We start from the raw sequence: 15,239 nt of genomic DNA, 5'->3' as shown, positions 1-15,239 counted from the left end.
GGCACATAGCAGCCTTCTTGTACTTAGGACACTAGACAGCACTTTAGCACTATGCGTGGAGGCCATTTTAAACAGCGAAACCACCAACAAAAAGCACAAAAATGAGAAAATATGGCACTAAATTGACCACAAAAAGGACACTTGTTTTCAGATGAGAGCTAAACTAAGAAGGCAAATGGTGGCCTTGTTCCACATCAGCTGGGGACATCCCATGGGGTGGACTTAATCTTTTTTCTGCTCTGCAGATGTCCAGGAATGACTGGGAAAACACCAGGAGTATATTGATTTTGGGGTTCCAAATAAATTTTAGTGAGCAGGCAAATTTACAGGCATGGAATCTGTGGGTAATTAGGATCGATTGTATTGTCTCCCCTCAGAATTTTGGAAGATTCACCTATAGGCAGTGGTGGGGAGGAAGGAGGACTCAAGATGTGAAGACCAACTGGGAGACACGGCAAGACCACAGGTAAGGGGCAATGAGGGAGCAAAGGGGAGGGAGAGAAGGATGAACATGACTTTAAAGGAAGGGGGGACAAGACTTGATTTCCAACTGGACATGAAGGGAGGAAAAGGGCAAAGTCAAAGAGACGGAGGAGTCAGCAGCTTGAGCCCAGAAAAGTGAAGAACCGAGTTTGGAAGGGAATCTGACTTTAAGCCTTTAAGTTTAAGGGGTAAGATGATGGATTCTGAGGTAAGTCTTTTGTCCTGTCAGATGCTGTGTGTTCTTCACTCCGATATTTTTTTTTTAAAGGAATACATTTAACCGACTTAAAAATAAGTACTATTCTAGTAGTAAATCTGTCCACTTCCAATCAATCAACCAACCTCATCAATAACAATAAACACACATAGCACTTACTATACACCAGGCATTGTTCTAGGTTGCTTATATTTATTAGCTCATTTATTTCTGACAACCTGTGAGGTATCATTATTAGACCCATTTTTTAAGATGGGAAAACTAAGGCAGAGGAAAGTAACTTGCCTATGTGGTCCAACAACCAGTAAATAGTGGGGTCTGCTAATAGAATCCATGCATTTAATTAATTACCATGTTACTGGTAGTATTGGTTATGACCTATTTACAAACTCTCTTTCTTTTCTGAATAAAACTCATAATTTTCTTATACTTAAAAAACACACACACCAGTTTTACTGCTATCAGAAATTTAGTTTTCTTCTTTTATATTTAAAATTAGAGGCTGGAGGTGTCCCTCAGCCCAGCCTGCACCCTCTCCAATCTGGGACCCCTCGAGAGATGTCCAACTGCCCTCTCACAATCCAGGACTGCTGGCTCCCAACTGGTCGCCTGCCTGCCTGCCTGATTGCCCGTAACTGCTTCTGCCTGCCAGGCTGATCACCCCCTAACCACTCCCCTGCCAGCCTGATTGACACCTAACGCTCCCCTGCCGGCCCAATTGCCCCTAACTGCCCTCCCCTGCCGACCTGGTCACCCCTAACTGCCCTCCCCTGCAGGCCTGGTCCCCCCACAACTGTCCTCCCCTGCAGGCCTGGTCGCCCCCAACTGCCCTCCTCTGCTCGCCCGGTCACCCCTAACTGTCCTCCCCTGCTCGCCCGGTCACCCCTACCTGTCCTCCCCTGCAGGCCTGGTCGCCCCCAACTGCCCTCCTCTGCTTGCCCGGTCACCCCTAACTGCCCTCCCCTGCTGGCCTGATCGCCCCCAACTGCCCTCCCCTGCTGGCCATCTTGTGTCCATATGGGGGCGGCCATCTTGTGTGTTGGAGTGATGGTCAATTTGCATATTACTTCTTTATTATATAGGATAGTTAACATGGTCTAGAGTTTTAGGTACTAATAAAATAATTCTTTTTGCCTTAAACAACTCATTTAATAATCTCATGTTTAAAGAAGTGATACTATCTTTCTAGTTTGGATACTGTAATAAATATCTATAAAACAACTGGAAAGTCATAAATAAAACTGTTAAATAAATGCAAGTATTTTAATGTGACATGTAAACTTGCCTAGAACATTTACATGAATTCTTCTTTGTTTGAGAACTATATTTTTGTTTTTCTTTGATTCCTCAAACATGACTGGTTTCTTCTAGTGTGGAGAATATGGGAGAGGCAGGCAGTCTTTAAGAAAGGTGGGAACATTTTAATTTAGTGAACACATTTTTTGTATTAGGTGCCTTTTTTCTTTTTCTAACTTATTTTTTATTGATTTCAGAGGAAGGGAGAGGGAGAAAGAGATAGAAACATTAATGATAATAGAGAATCATTGATTAGCTGCCTCTGGAACGGATAGAGCTGCAACCCAGGCATATGCCCTGACCAGGAATCGAACCATGACCTTCTGGTTCATAGATCTACGCTAAACCACTGAGCCATGCCGGCCGGGCTAGGTGTGCCTTTTTTCCACACACATAACCTCATGCAGTCTTTACAAGCAGATCTGGGGAGATGGTCACATCCGCAGTTTGTCCAGGTCTAAACATACAGCCATGGTAGCCAGCAAAGTTGCCAATGGGCCATGGCTCTTGAACGCATCACATATCTACTCCTGTTTGCTTGTTTTGTCTTATAATATTAGCCACCATGATTTATGAACTCAAACACTTTTAAACACTTTTAACCTTGTCTTTCACACCCTTATTTATATTGGAGGCTGAACTTCAAACTGCCTGTATGACCCACAGCTCCCTTCACTGGGCCTGACCTTCCTTGAACCCATTTTGTTCTGCATTTGACATCTGGCCTGCCATCCCAGCCACTGCTGATTCTACCAGGGTGGCCCTCTGACTTGCACCAGTTAGGGTGTTTCCAGTTTTAGGTGATGGAAAACCCTGTCAACCTGGTTGGAGTGAAAGAAAAGAACCTTATTGGCATGCATAGCTGTAGGCCCCGTTGGCCCCAGCAGCAGCACACTATGCCACAGAGATCTGATCTCTCTTTACCTCTGTGTTGGCAGGTTGTCCCTGGTGGTGACAAGCTTACAGCTCCCTGGTAGAGACAAGATGGCTGCTTGTAGTTTACATCACTGTAAGTTTGAGGTAAAGGGAATGCTCCATTCTCAACAGTTTCAGCATCTAATTGGTTTGGATTGGGTTCTTCAAATCACAGTGGCCATTGGTCATCACATGGCCTGTGTATGTATTCACATTTCCATCTTCTTATAAAGATTCCAGTAACTGGATTAGGGGGCCCACTTACTCCTCCAGTATGCTATCATCTTAATAATATCTGCAGTAACCCTGTTTCTAAATAAAGCCACAATCTGAGCTACTGGGGGTTAGAACTTAAACAACATTTTTTGGGGAAGGCATAGTTCAACTCGTAACACACACCTACATGAGTTGTATAGACAATTTCTCCACAAATCAGATACACACCTAACCATTATGGCAGAATTACTCCAAATGCACAAACCTTACACAAAAGGCATGTGACACTGCAGTAAGTACTTATGATGAAGACGTGTTCCCTGTGTTTATGAAATATTCTTAGGTATGTTATTCATAAAGCAGTCTTTGGGTTACTAACTTCAAAAAGTAAAAAAAAAAAAAAGTAAAAAAATCAGTATTTAAAGGTAATATTGAGGAATAATTTTTATTTCATTTATTTTAAAATATTTTTTAGTTGCTGCTTTAATAAGGTCGACTACTTGGGAAAAATAAAATTGATACAGTAAGCAAAATACAAAAGCACTAAAAATACATCCAGCACTATGACGGTCTCTTAGCTCCTTTTTTAAAAAGGGGAAAAGCATTTTAGACAGAGGTAAGACTTAGTCTTTTTAATTTTATTTATTTATTTTTATTGAATTTATTGGGGTGACATTGGCTAATAAAATTATACAGGTTTCAAGTATACAATTCTATGACACATCATCTGTATATTGCATTGTGTGTCCACCACCCAAAGTCAAACCTTCTCTGTCACCATGTATTTGACACTGAGCTGCTTTCAGAGTGTCTTGTGTGGCGCTTTGGGAAGGCTCCGGTGGCCATGTCTTTAAGGAAGAGAGAATCTTGAGTAACTGCTGGAAGTAATGACCATGAGGAAGAGAGCTGTGGAGGAGCTGGAGGCAGTCACCGAGACGGTTTGGCACAAAGGGGTATGGAATGCATAAACAAGTTTTGTCCTGTTGAATGCCAAACTCTCCCTTAAAAAGAAATGCCAGAGACCTTTTAATAGTTTTAGAGAGGAGACTCATTTTGGAACTTACCAGAATAAAAATGTAAGGTAGGGAAGAATTGTCAATAATTTGTATATTTACTTTATAAAATCCTTAAAACATTATTAGGAGGTAAAAAGTATTATGGACATTTTTTAAATAAGAAACAAGATCATTTCACTTGTGCATCTCCTCTCCACAGAAACTTCCTCCACTCCCTCGTGTCTTCCACATTGCATACCCAGAGTCTGTTCTGTCCCACAGCTCCAATTATGTCATTCTCCCCAAAAGTCTGCTGTGGATCCCTATTACCTTGAACAGTAGTTTTCAAACTTTTAGTTTTTCATTGCAGAATCCTTTTATGAAGGGAAATCTGTATAGATTTTATCTGTATCTATTTATGTGTATCTGTATCAATTTATATTTATCTATTTTTTTGAAGACAGACTTTTTATAAGTTCAGAATAATAATATTTAATTATTACCAAGTTGACCAGAGCAAAGAAACTATTCTGATAAAGAGACCTTTGAAATTAGGCAGTGAAATATAGATGAAAATGAATATTAGTGTTATTCAACATTAGTAGTCAATATCTGCATTTTATTATAATAAAAAGAAAACCCTGATCCATGCAGATAGTCATAAATCTGTTGACATTTTATCCAGACTTATCCTTTAAAAATGCAAACCTGATTACCACATTTCACTAACTCTAAAATGCCATCAACTGTAAGTTATTTTATGAATAGCACAGAAAGAAAAAAATGCTAGTTAAATTTGATTCTGGGGATAAGATGTAAAAAAAGTGTACCTCACAATCGTTGGAATTTAGTATTTCAGTCACTTCATCCTCTTAAAAATCAATGGCTCTGGTTCTCCCAGTATCAGGACAAAGCTCCCAATTATGTTCTAAGAAGCCTGCTTGGCCTCACTACCCTGATCTCTGCACTCCAGATGCACGGGCCTTCTTTCCAGTCGCCCAATCTTCCAGATGGCAGATCAAGCCTCAGTTCCTCTGGAGTGCCTTCCTCGACCTCCCCGACCAGGCCACATCCTTGAGCACTTGTGTGTTTCTCCTTGACAGCACTTACCATGGTTGACGTCTCCTTTGGTTCACATCTTAGTTCAGCTTAAGTGCTTATTTGCTCAGCATCCAGCTCCATGAGGGCAGAGAACATGTGCTTTTGCTCCCTTCTGTATCCTTAGTGTTGGGCACAGCACTCAGTAGCATCCATTAGTAGAAAGCACTCAAACATTTGTTGAGTAAATTAAAATCATTTTGTTGCCAATTTTAGGATACTCTTCAATTCAGAGGATCCAGGAGATCCAAACATGTGAGAGTAGTTAATTAAGACTTTAATTTTAGAGTTGAATTACCAATATCTACCAAATTCTGTGTTCTTATCACAAATACTAAGTTCAGACAAAAAAACACTGAAAATTGCTTACTGTGTGTTAACCCTCTAACTTGATGTTATCATCACAAGGTGGTCAATGTGTTTTGGGGGGAACTCTCAGGTGCCATGATCTGTGCTGAGATGGTGCATCTGAGCTTCTCCTGATCTTCAGGCTTTCTCTATCTGACTGTACCTGCCTTGTACAGACACGAATCCAAACAGGGTTGATCATAGCTCAGCCTTCCCAAACAATGACACATTTGTGAGAAAGTCTACTGTATTCACAGTGATGACAGATGCTTTCCTCTGTGGCCTGCACCAAAACATGTTCATCTAGATTTTAGAAGTACAAGTTAAGACGTTAAAATTTGTGAAGGTGTAGTAGGTATTTCCTTTGTGCTACAACTTTTAAGTTAGTGAAAAATATTCCCAGAGAAGATTTGAATAAAATGCTTGTGGAACCTCACTGTTCCATTTATTTGTAAAACCAAAGGGTAATTTGAAAACCACTGACTGACTGGATCAAGTCTTAATTCTTGATTTACACTTCCTGATCTGCTCCTGGCTGCTCCTCAGGTGTACAGACACCAAGCTTTACTAGTACATCCTGCAGTAGTATATGATTTATCACTCACCCCCAGAACAAGCGCTGGGCTCACACATCCTTGGCTCACATGACTGTCCTTAGCTCTTAGTCTTCATCTCAGCTCACATCTAGGCCTCATGAAGTCTTCTTGAACCTAGGCAGGATACCTTCCGATGCTCTCACCAGATGGCTCAGATCTCCACTGTCCAATCCCCTTGCTGCAGTCTTTGTTGTCAGCATGGTCCAGGACTTGGTGAGCAAACACTTCATGAAGCCCTTTCTCTCTCAGCATTGTCAACCTGGATGGTTTCAATTTTTGCCAGTGAAAAAAAATGTGCATCTTGTGGCTTAAACTATATTTCCTTGATCACTAGTAAGGTGAATCATCTTTTCATATGTTTATTAGTCATGTGTATTTCTTTCTTTTTTTTTTTTTGTTAAGCCTCACCTGAGGATATTTTTTCCATTGATTTTTTTTTTTTTTAAAGAGAGAGTTGAAGTGAGGGATGAGGGGTGGACAGAGAAAGAAAGAGAGAGGGAGGGAGGAAGAGGGAGAGAGAGAGGTAGAGAGAGAGGTGAGAGCGACACATTGATTAGTTGCATACTGCTCGTGCCTCGACCAAGGCCAGGGAACAAACCTGCAAAGTAGGTACATGCCCTTGACCAGGAATCAAATCTGCGACCCTTTGGTGTGCCAGCTGATGCTCTATCACTGAGCCACACCCGCCAGGGCTGTCATATGTATTTCTTCAGTAACTATTCATAGTCTTTGCTTATTTTTCTATGAGGCTATTGACCTTATTACTTTATATAATAACTAGGGGCCCATTGTATGAATTCGTGCACTTTGAAAGGAATTGTGGGCCGCTAGGCTGCAGTGAGCACAGGGGCGGGTCTCGGCCCATCCTCCATGCCTCCACTTGGCCCCTCCTGCCGCAGCCCCCAGTCCTCTGTCTGCTGGCAGCCCCGCTCCCGCCGCTGCCACTGCTTCCACGCACTGATGGCGCTGGCAGTGGGTGTGAGTGGTGGCTCCAGCACCAGCAGCAGATGCAAGCGGGGCTAGTGCCGGTAGTAGGTGCGAGTGCCGGGTGGGACTATGGTGCGCGGAAGCAAAGAGGCACACCCTGATGACAGTGAACGGCACCCCACCTTGGTCTGGCGCCCCTCTCACCTGCTCCACCATCCCACCATGGCCGACACCTGCCATGTTCCGCGCATGCCCTCTGGTGGTCAGTGCATGTCATAGCGACCGGTTGTTCGGTTGTTCTGCTGTTCGGTCTATTTGCATATTAGGGTTTTATATATATAGATAACTTTTTAATACAGAGTATATAATGCTTTGCCTAGTAAATATGTGGTTAACATTTTCTCTCAGGTAATTTATTAAATGTATTTTAAGTATAATTTATGAAACAAAATTTTATTTAAATGTACATGGGTTCCAGATTCAGAGTCTTGCATAGAATCTACCTCCAGATTAAAACAATATTCTTTATTTCTTATGGCACTTTCACAGTGTATGTCTGTGTATACAGCACTTAGTTATTCAATCCATATGAAACTTTTCAATATATAGTATGAGAGAGAGAGAGATTTAGGTAATTTTTTAAATTTTGTGACAATTTTGATTGTGAACTATCACCATAATTATTGAGTGGATCTATATTTCCTCATTGACTTGAAATGTCAAATGGGCATTTTAGATAAGACTCAAAGGAGGGAGAGAATTTGGATATAGGGAGACTAATAATAAGTGACCCAGATGATTGGGCCCAAGTGTACAGTGACAGAATGGGAAAGTGGTGGGCATTATTTAAGGTATGATGAGCATGGTAATGGTCCTGGAGTCAAGATATTTGATCTGAATAAGTATTCAGAGAAAAATTACAAATTAAAATATTAATATTTAACTAAATGATCATTTTTTGTTTTTGTTTTTTAAATCAAATTCACTATCCATCCATAATAGAAACTTTTAGCAAACTTGAAATAAAAGGAAATGTCGTTAATGTGATTTTTATAAACATACAGCAAATATTATACTTTATGGCAAAATGTGAAAAGCCTTCCTCATAAGTCCAGGAATAAGAAAAGAATGCCTTGCATCATTTCTTTTCAATATTTTAGTGATAATCTTAGCCAATGAAATAAGGCAAGGGTAAAGAAGACATGAGGATTAGGAAGGAAGAAATATGTGTCATTATTCAGAGGTGACATGAATATATCCAAAAATATAAAAGAATTATAATTATTAGAATTAGCAACTGACTTTTGGCAAGATCACTAGATCTTGATAAAAGTTCTAGATAAAAGGAAATTTACCAGAAACAAAAATCAATTGTTTTTGTTATTAGTTACAAACAGAAAATAAAACTTTAAAAAGGAATTTAATTTAAAATAGAACAAAGAGGTCAAACACCTAGAAATCTAACAAATATATGTAAGATTTCTACACTATGAGAAATCATTGAGCAAAATTAAAGAATAACTAAAAAATTCTAAAAGTAAGTATATACTATATTTGTGGATTAGAAACTGGATAATAAAGATGTTATTTGACCACAAATGGATCTACACCTTTCATTACAATCCCAATCAAAACATCAATAGGTATTCTTGTGGAAATATAAGCTGACTGTAAAAATAAATAAAATAACATTGTTGTGAGATGACTAACAGCTACTACAAACATTTTCATTGAAATGTGAAGTTTGACTAATTTGTCATTGGAAGAAGACAATGCAATATAAATCCTTAAACCAGGCGTCCTCAAACTACGGCCCGCGGGCCACATGCGGGTGTTTTTGCCGTTTTGTTTTTTTACTTCAAAATAAGATATGTGCAGTGTGCATAGGAATTTGTTCATAGTTTTTTTTTTTAAACTATAGTCCGGCCCTCCAACGGTCTGAGGGACAGTGAACTGGCCCCTGTTTAAAAAGTTTGAGGACCCCTGCCTTAAACATTTCTCAGTATTTGCTGCCATATACCAGGCACACTACTGGGTATTTTGCAAAGAGCACTGCACAGAATCTCAGTTTCTGAGACGCTCAGAGAAAAATGGGTTCTGTAGTCACATGCCTGTGAAAAACCCCATGCTACAATCTCCTCTTGGAGATTTCATATTGCGCAATAGGATTTTAAAGGCTCTGAAAAATTCTGGGAGAAGCAAATAGAATTGTGTTTAATCTTGGATTTTCTAAACTTATCTGATCATGAAACATCTCTTAGAGAAACATTGGTTTAGAGTGTTTTTTAAAATATTTTAAAAGTATGTTTATTGATGAGAGCGAGCGAGCACTCGTGCGCCCAGACTGGGGATTGAACCTGCAACCCTTTTGGTGTAAGGGATGATACTTCAACGAGTTGAGCCACCTGGCCAGGGCTAGAGTGCTTTTTTATATACATTTGGTTTTCACCAAATCTGTGAAGTGGCCAAGGGTTGAACTGTTCATTTTAGAGATGAAGAAATAGAACCTCTGGCAGGTGGAGATTTACACCAGGCCATACATCTAGCTGGTAATTCAGAATCTTTAATGCAAATGAAATTTTCCTTAAAAAAAAAAAAAAAAAAAAATCCAGGGCTTTCTCCCAGGTAAAACACTCCTTTCGTGTGAAATAGCATTTTAGAGATGGAATATACCTTAGTGATCTCTTGGACTAGTAACCTTATTATGTTGATGAGGCAACTGGGCCCAGACAAATTAAGTGCCTTGCCCCAGGTCAAGAGCTTGCAGACTAGCAGGAGGACTAAAAGGATCCATGACTCAGTGACTCCCAATTAAGTGCTCTACTGCCCCATATAATTAGGAGTTAAATCTGTGTCAATGCAGGGTGAACCCAAATTAACTGCCTAGATTGAATGGGTGCTGAGTGAATGGTTTACCTGGAAATAGATGATACTAGAGCTATGTGGAGTCGTCATGTAATTTTGAAGTGAGGACTTAAGAGCCACTTGATGACTAGTTGATAAAATGGTAAAGTACAGACTATTGTTACTTTTTAAGAGTTTAATCACATTATTTGTATTTTACCCCTCTCCTCCAAAAAGTGCCACATGCCACTTGAAAAATTTAAAAGGAATTGAAATTTTGGATTAAAAACATTTTCACAACTCTAATGGGGCACATCCTGGAGAGTCAGAGATTGGGAATTATTTTTCTGAAGTGTGTCAGGTATGAGGAATAGAAGAGTAATGAAGAGGGATAAACACCTGGCCAAACCTGTAGGGCAGGGAAGGGTGTTTACAGCAGGTGCTGCTGTCAGAAAGAGCAGCAGGGAAAACCAAAACCTTCCTTGAGCAGGGTGGGGCTGAAAGTTCTAAAATGCAGTGAAGAAGGGGAAACCCTATCTTTTAACGATAGAGGGAAAAACAAGGGGCTGGGGGAGAAAGACAGCTGAAAAAGAGTAGGGTAAGTCAAGCCATAAAAAATGGAAGGGTAAAATACATGAAAGCAAGTATAGTATTCTGGTGACTTGGGCTTTAAAAGAAGCAGGTGTGCTATGGCTGGTGGCCATTGGGCAGAATGGGTGAGGTAGCTTTGAAGTCTGAGGTAGCTCTTAAGTCTGCAGAAACATTCATTTCCAACAGAGGGAGGGTTCCATTAGGGACAAGGAAAGAGTAAGCTTTATTTTCTCCATGTATTTGACTCTGAGGACCTTATGTGGGGGACAGGCCCACAACAGAGCATAATTTAGGGTTTCCTGGGTTCCCTGGGAAAACACCATCACATTAACAAATTGCATCCCACCCAGCTCTCAAAATCTGCAGTCTGGTGTCTACTTAGTATGATTTCAATTTACTTGAGACATTCTGTTCTCTAAGCTTTATTGGAGGGCAAATAAATCTATTCAGTATACTACCTTTGCCTTGTTTTACACTCCACATCTTTTCATAGCTCATTAGTATTATCTTACAACCAACAAGGCAAGAGAAGGCAATCCTTTAGTTTCTCAAAAATAATTATTACCTACATTAAAAATGAAAAAAGCAAAAATGAAAGGTCAGAAGTTTCTAGACACTAACATCTCCTTAAAATTTCCCAAGTAACCAATAACTCATTTTGCACCCCCTCTAAATTTGTAGAATTAGAATTATTTACACCCCAACTCCCCTCCCCCCAAAAACAAAACCACAGCAGGATCTCTGGTGACAAATTATTAATGCTACCCATCATTTAATGTGTGAGGTGGTGCTGGTGAAACTTTTGCACAAAGTAGGGCAACCTGAGTAAAAGTTAACCATTTTAACTTTTTATTGCTTTTCTCTGATTATAAAAATAAATACTCACTGTGGAAAAATTTAGATCTTTCAGAAATATGCAATGAAGAAAGTGAAAGCAATCCCTAAGAGTGAATCACTCCAGCTTCTCCCTCCAACATTTATTTTAAACAAAATAAAACTGTAGTTGTTTTTTAAACAGGATCATATGATGTTTAATCCAGCAACTTGCTTTTCTTGGTTACAATTTTACTTGTTTGACTGAATAATCAGAGATCCATCACATCACTTTAAAAGGTTGCATATTTTTCTGTAGAAAAGATGTTTTTACAATTATTTTACTTTGGTGAACATTCTTGCTCACATATCCTTGTACACATATGAAAGCATTTTTGGATATAAAATCCTAGAAATGGACTTTCTGGGTCAACATGTCCAGGTATTGAGTCACTGAGATAACAGTTTGTTGTCACAGGCTCACATTCAACCTCAGTTTGTCAGTGTTACAACTCTAAAGCATGCCAAAAATATTTTGGGGGAGTGAGCTTCTGGATTTTTTTTTCAGATGACATTAGCTTCAGGTATGTTTTTAAAGTTTTGAGTAGGCTTTAGAAAGATAGATAAAATAAGACTAATCTACTACCCAATTCTTTCTTCTTTTAGCTGCTGCAGAGAACATGATGTTGCTCTTGGGACAACCACCTGGGTTACTAGCTGCAGGAGGCCACATCTGACAATTCTCATCTACTTAGGGTATGGGTACTATTTCTAGCAGTTTTCAGTATTTGTCACATTAAAACCTAAGCCACTAACTCTGATTACACTTCCATTTTGAGAGCACAAAGAAGACAGACTTTCAAGAGCAAAAAACTTATAATAGGAACCTCCTGGACCACCCACTCTAAAATGATTTTTGCTTCCTCTGGACTCACAGATTTTAAAATGGCTGTGCTATTCATGAAGTTGGCAATTTTCCTTTGGACTTCAAAAAAAAGATACAAAAGTTAATCTGTTTAAGTGTTTATATAAATCAAATGACTAACTATATTATCCCCACTGTATTATAACCTTCATGAGAGGAGGTCCTTTGTTTAGTTCACTGATGTTTCTCAGTATCTAGAACAGTACCTATGTGTTGAATGAATAATAAATTCTTGGAAGGCAGGAATCTTCTTATATTTTTGCATCCCCCATAGTAAATGCCAAGTTGCTGATAAAAATTAAGAAAAGACTCTTCATCCAGGAACACAACTTAAGAATTTCTTAAGAAGCTAAGTGTGTAATATCCCTGGCCTAAATGAAATTCAAGATTCTTCCCAGCCTTAACTTTTATGAAGTACTAGTTTAAAAAAAAAAAAAAGAATCCAAATATATATCTAGTTTTATATATATATGTATATATATATAAACTAGAGTAAGAATAATTGGATCTTTGATTTAGAAAGCAGTGCACTGATTTTTTTAAACCTTCAGATCATCATTATAAAGATCAGATTTGACCTCAAGCTGCATTCTATAAAGTCCCTTGTTAAAAACAAAACAAAACAGAACCCAAACAAAAACATGGCATCCAGTTGTTAACTGGGAATGCCTCTGTAAGCCTTAAGAAAGTTTTAAATGTTACTGTGTAAGCAAGAAGGCAAAGGAAATATTTGTGTCCAGTTTATATTCTACACTTTGCCAATGGTGGTATGCCTTCAAATCCATGTCATATGTGCAACTATTTGGATTTAAAGCCAATAAAAATAGAAGCAGTAAAAGATGTATGAAAAAGGGAATCTAAGTGAAAGAAGTATCCATCTACACCTAGTGCATATTTTGGATAAAACACAACATTTGGGGGAATAAAGGCAGAAAAAAAGGGGGATGAAAAATGTACAAGAGTAAGTTTTAGAAATTTACACCAGAAAATAGTCCATCTTATAAAACACATTTTAATTCTAGTCTTTTAGCATTTATTTATGTCAGACTACCTCTTAGTGGATGTTTGGTTTCCTGTGTCGAGACTTAGAAAAATTACTTTGCGGTTAGAAAATAGCATATTCTCAAGACAGTTGACTAAAAAAACTTGTTTTGGCTTACTATTTTTTACAACGAATTTTACTTTATAAAGACAGTGAATTAATCAGATTTGAGGTTAACTCTCACTGGTAGAACTGTAGTGAATATATTCAATTTGCTTAAAAAAGAAAATGGATCATCCCTGAAAAGAATTTTATATATAAGCACTCACAGAAAGAATAGGGCCTAAAATACAGGAGAGTTTTTGTCCTGTAAAAAAAAAAGGAGAAAGAAAAAAATTTAAGAATACTGGGGTGGGGAGGGACAGATTTCATAAAACAGAGTAAAGGAAGAAATGTGCCCAAATTAGAGGAGAGAGCAAAGTCTGAAGAACATCAACAACAGAAGCATTCTTAGGGAAAACTAATGTCAGGACCACTCCTATGGTTCATTTCCTAAAACAAAACGGCAGACAAGTATTCAACCTGCTGAGGCTTACAATGTTAGAGTACAGTACACTTGTAATACCAGACCATTGAGAAAAAGAATTACTCAAAAAAAAAAATTTTAAGAAGACATATTATGGGAAAGACAATAAAATAAAAATTACAACATTTTAAAGGCAGATTAAAATAAAAAATGAAGTAGGAATAGGGTAAGAAGATATTATTGGTTCCAATCACTCATGTTAGAAAGATAAGAATTGTTAGGATCATATATCTTAAAGCGAATGGAAAATAGTCATTCCTAAAAACTGCACAAAAAAGTAAATTTCAAAAATTAAGAAATTCCAATTATATGTGTAAAAATTCCCAAAAAAGGTTTAACTAAAAATTTAACTTTGGCAGGCTGTCATCACGTGGGAATATTAATATTATGCCTGAAATATTTATAAATTTTAGATTAAAAAAACAAAATATGTATTACTAATATTTTAAAAGGTACTTTTGAAGCTATAAAAAAAACACAACACCATTCTCTGCCTAATTTATTTAAGGGCTCATGGAAAAACTGATGAAATACTCATTATCTCCACCCAAACAAATACAGAGTTCTAAATTTCATTTTATAGGAATACCATCTATTATAGTGCAAGGTGCAGGAATATCTAAGAGACAGGCGTCGGCTCGGCCAGGAATCAGAAACGTGTTGAGTGGAGGCCCAGTTCAAGTCCTTCCTTTCACGGGCATAATCAATCATCCAGAAGCCACCTTCAGTAGCTCAAGTAGACACAAAAACAGGCCGAGGGTTACTTTACTACGGCGATAATATAATCCTGGGTCTTATTGTTGTGGAGCAGATGTCATTATGGGTGGGGCTGACGCGCGGAGCCGCTGAAACAGTTTTGGACCACCCCCTGCACTTTCAATGGAAGAGTAAGGCTCCCAAAAGGTAAGGGCAGCGCTCGTGAGGATCAGTTCCTACCAGAAATAAGGAAGTTGCGAGGCGGCCGTGGTGCACGTAAAGACCACAAGGAGATTTTTAAAAATCCCCCAGGATTAAGTTCTACCCGGGGAAAGAGATCGTCCCCTTGCCCCCTCCCCTGCCGGCTCCTCCTTGGGACACTTGGAGGAGTCTTTCTTTCCCTCCTTCCCACGCTGAGGTGAGGCGGCACGCAAGCCCGGGACGCCTGTTTTTCTCTTCGCGCGGAGAGAACTCTACGGGTAGGAACCCTCGGTCGCAGGAAGGGAGAGGGCGGCGCTGTGGGGAGGCAAAGAAAGCTCGCCGGGGACGAGCCGGGCCGGGATTGGGGAAGGGACCGGCGGGCCGCCGGGCCGACTGAGGAGGCCGAGGTGACGAGGGAAATCTGCCGGCTGGGAGCTGGGACCGGGCGCTTCCGGCGGGCCCCAGCCACTCTCGGCCCAGCGCGGCCGGCGTTCCGGCCTCCACCGGGGC

At 39.4% G+C, this 15,239-nt stretch overlaps 2 protein-coding genes across 5 annotated transcripts in view; one reads left to right on the top strand and one right to left on the bottom strand.

Moving 5' to 3' along the window:
• The window catches only part of FBXO36 (F-box protein 36), a 51,448-nt gene that overhangs the window by 35,804 nt on the left and 405 nt on the right, over positions 1-15,239 (bottom strand). The gene's annotated exons all lie outside the window — the stretch shown is intronic.
• The window catches only part of TRIP12 (thyroid hormone receptor interactor 12), a 137,763-nt gene continuing 137,179 nt past the window's right edge, over positions 14,656-15,239 (top strand). Inside the window, exon 1 of one of the 2 annotated variants that reach the window (XM_079783034.1) lies at positions 14,656-14,735. The gene's annotated coding sequence lies outside the window, so the exon portion shown is untranslated. Of the gene's footprint in view, positions 14,736-14,758; positions 15,008-15,239 lie in introns of those variants that run through there. The other variant, XM_079783030.1, reaches the window with a different exon arrangement.

Source organism: Cnephaeus nilssonii (assembly GCF_951640355.1).
Source record: "Cnephaeus nilssonii genome assembly, chromosome: 10".
Taxonomy (NCBI): domain Eukaryota; kingdom Metazoa; phylum Chordata; class Mammalia; order Chiroptera; family Vespertilionidae; genus Cnephaeus; species Cnephaeus nilssonii.
This window is presented reverse-complemented; position numbering and strand designations above follow the sequence as displayed.